We start from the raw sequence: 2,757 nt of genomic DNA, 5'->3' as shown, positions 1-2,757 counted from the left end.
CCTATACAGCCTGTGGAATTGTGAGTCAATTAAATCTATTTGCTTTATAAATTATCCAATCTCAGGTACTTCTTTATAGGAATGCGAGAATGAACTAGTACAAATGTATTCACAGAGTTGTGCAGTTATCACCACATTTTAGAACATGTCAAAACTCCCAAAAGAAAACCTTTCCCCATTAGCAGTCACTTTCTATTCACCCCTAATGGCCTGCCTCCACCCTAGCCCTAGGCGAGCACTGGTCTACTGTCTGTCCTGATGAATTTTCCTATTCTAGACATTTCACATAAATTGAATCATTTGATATGCAGTCTTTTGCAACTAGCTTCTTTCACTTGGCATAATGTTGTAATACTTACATGTTAAAATGATAATCTGTATTTCCTTTATAAATTGCCAAATAGTAATAGTATTTTGTTATAAAAACACTCCACATTTTGTTCATCTGTTACTGAGTTGAAAATCATATAGGTCGTTTTCATTTTTTGGCTATTATAAATAGTGCTGCTATAAACATTGTGTGAAAGTTTTTGTGTGCACATATATTTTAATTTCTCATGGGCATATATTTGGAAGTGAAATTGTTGGGTCATATGGTAAATCTATGTTCAATATTTTGAAGAACTGCCAAACTACTTTTTCCTAGTTTGTTTTTGAAACAAAGTCAAAATATTTTACTAACAACTCTCATGAACCAAGGTGATGTTTAGCTGATTTTCCAAAGTATATAACCATCCATATGGAAGAGTTGGTGTATATTAATACATAGTTAAAAATCATGAGGAGGCACAAGAAAGGCCTCATCATTAACATAAGACTACAGAAAGCAATATTCATACTTTCTTCCTTGTGAATAATTTGCATGGTCTACATTTAAACCAGCCAATACACAACAGGCTTTTCATTGGCAGCAGTAAGAATTTGGCCAAGTTAATGTTAATATACTCTTTCACTTTGCATTTCTAGACATAGAAAATGGCATTAGGTTTTTGATATAGATGTTAAGATATTGAAAAGTAAAACTAAAAATAGCAGGAGAGGAGAACAGCACCATTAAAGGAAGGGATTGGTCTTAGTCGTCTTAGTGCTAAAATTCTGAATGCCAACTGCGTCAGAGGCTTGGCAGCAGTGTCATGCACACACGGAATATCAAGTATCAAGATCAAGATCAGTATCAAGCTGCCTTTTGAAGGGGCCTTTTGTAGGTCTTATGAATAAACAAACCGGAATCCAGCTACTCGATTTTTTATCTGTATTTCTATTAAGACATTTTCCCAGCCATTATTTTTTCCAAACCATATACCCAGTAAAATAGCTGGAATGTCTAACTTTGGGTCCAAGACCCATTTTTTTTTCTGAGCTCCCCCACAATCCATGAGATATTACTTTGTATCCTGGAACCCCACCTCCCCCACAATCCATGAGATATTACTTTGTATCCTGGAACCCCACCTTCACCTGTGGAATAGGAATAATTATCCACCTGGGTGCCTAAGGTGATAGTGTGTGATAACAAATGAGAATGTAGCACACAGCACTCTGTAAACTGCCAAGCTCTAAAAGGTAAGACATTTCTGTGGGCCAAGTACGACTGTGCTTGTTACAAATGTTCGAAGGGGAATTTTAAATGTTCAGAGCACTGATACTTATTTTTTTCCACACCTACCTATAATTAATGATCAGGACTATGTAAAGCATTTAAAGTCACATTTCTAAATGAGTAGGCACAAATAAAAATATAAAATTAGGGAGAATTGACAACATTTGCTTAGCTACCGCATCAACCATGAAAATCTCACTCCAAAAGGCTTTCCTGAAAATTATCAGAAGGCGCATGGCGCACATACATTACAGACAAACTGAATTTGTTTTGCATAATTTCAGATTGTAGATTGCCCAGTTCTTTCCTTCTTTCCCACACTTGAAGCTCACCCCATTTTTTTTTCTTTTTTTTTCCACTGTGCAAGCCACTTCAGTGCCAGCAGCCTACGGGCACAGAGGCCAGGCAATGGTTTGGGGACACAGTTTGCTCTGGCATGGCTTTGAAGCTCACCGCATTCTTAACTCCATCTCTCAGAGCTGTTTTTATATTTTTTGCAGGCAAAAGTAAGAGGTGAGGTGACAGGTCAACTGTGGCTATTTTAAGTAAAATATATTAACACATTTCCTTTGCTCTCTTCTTGCGCCGCCAATACCAAAACACACCATTTTCTTAAAGAGTTTTTTCAAGTTCCATTTAAAAAAGAAGGAAAAACAAGATAAAGAGCTATTACTAAAATTTACATCAATTGGAAAGTTAAAAGCAATGCTGGAAATATAACCATGTCTTTTTTGCTTCTAGTGACTTATCAGTATAATTATAGTTTCATTAAATGCATTTGGTATTGAAAGTGTTTTTCAAGTAAACATTTACTTTAAAACAATGTATTAAAAGCTTAGAAAGATGGGTGTATACATATATGTACATATATATACATATAAAATACTTCTCTTTCTCTCTCTCTATATATATTTATATATTAAAATAAGACTACTATTTTATGTTTCAATCTTCCATCATGAAAAAGTCTATATATATATATAGGAAAAAATTTGATTTTTTAATCTGTATTTCTATTAAGACATTTTGTCATCCATTTTTTTTAACCATATACCCAGTAAAATAGCTGGAATGTCTAACTTTAGGTTCAAGATCCATTTTTTTTCTGAGCTCTCCCACAATCCATGGGACATTGTTTTGTATCCTGGAACCCCACC

General features: G+C 34.7%; 1 pseudogene; it reads right to left on the bottom strand.

Annotated features, from left to right (window-relative positions):
* Nucleotides 1-1,956: 1,956 nt before the first annotated feature.
* LOC135272595 (small nucleolar RNA SNORA42/SNORA80 family) lies at nucleotides 1,957-2,060 on the bottom strand (annotated as a pseudogene).
* Between the last annotated feature and the right edge of the window lie 697 nt (nucleotides 2,061-2,757).

This window comes from Aotus nancymaae, unplaced genomic scaffold (assembly GCF_030222135.1).
Source record: "Aotus nancymaae isolate 86718 unplaced genomic scaffold, 86718_ANA_hifiasm-v0.15.2.pri h1tg000115l, whole genome shotgun sequence".
NCBI lineage: Eukaryota > Metazoa > Chordata > Mammalia > Primates > Aotidae > Aotus > Aotus nancymaae.
Note: the sequence above shows the minus strand (reverse complement) of the source record. Positions and strands in the feature narration are given on the sequence as shown.